Genomic DNA, 897 nt, shown 5'->3' on the forward strand with positions numbered 1-897 from the left:
ACTGCAAGATGATGCCTGAATTCAACAAAACTGCTGTAATGATAATGTGATGCTCTCAAATCTTGAATGAAGACTATTAAATTGGCCCCTAAAGAAAACATACACTACCATTCTAAAGCTTGGGGCTGTAATGTCTTCTTATTCTTATCTTTTGTTTGTTTTTTGTTGAAAGAAATAATACTTTTATGCCGCAAGGAGGCATTGATTAAGAGTGACAGTAAAGACTATTATTATTATTATATATGAAATTAACACTGTTTCTTTGGGACTTTCTATTCATCAAAGAATCCTGAAGAATTGTAATAAGCAGCACAACTGTTTTCAGCACTGATAATAATAATAAATGTTTCTTGAGCACCAAATCAGAATATTAGAATGATTTCTGAAGGAGATGGGAATAATGGCTGCTGAAATTTCAGCGTTGTATCACATAATATATTCAAATAGAAAACAGTTGAAATTGTATAAAATATATATATTTCAATATATTAATATGTTTAATAATATTTCACAATATATGCAGCCTTGATGAGCATGTATGTTTTTAAAATAAGCATCTTATCTTAAAAAAAAACACTTGTTTAATAATTGTACATGTATTCCTTAATCTTTATGGTTAATATGAGTTTATAGTTTTTACATTTGATTTCAACTATATTGTTGCTAGTTAGTCTTTTAATTTTATGCTACTATAAATGTGATGCCTTGTTCTAATAACTATTTTCTTATGATTTGTTGTATATGTAAGGGATAATCGACGGCTAGCCGTGCATTAAAGGATTTTAAATGCACGACGTGGAGGCAAAGAACCGCCCGACGCGAAGCGGAGTTAAAATCCTTTAATGTACGGCTAGCTGTTGATTATCCCGCTATTTCCATGGTCATTTGCCAAGTTAT

This window comes from Sinocyclocheilus rhinocerous, unplaced genomic scaffold (genome assembly GCF_001515625.1).
Source record: "Sinocyclocheilus rhinocerous isolate Xijiao unplaced genomic scaffold, SAMN03320098_v1.1 scaffold3064, whole genome shotgun sequence".
Taxonomy (NCBI): domain Eukaryota; kingdom Metazoa; phylum Chordata; class Actinopteri; order Cypriniformes; family Cyprinidae; genus Sinocyclocheilus; species Sinocyclocheilus rhinocerous.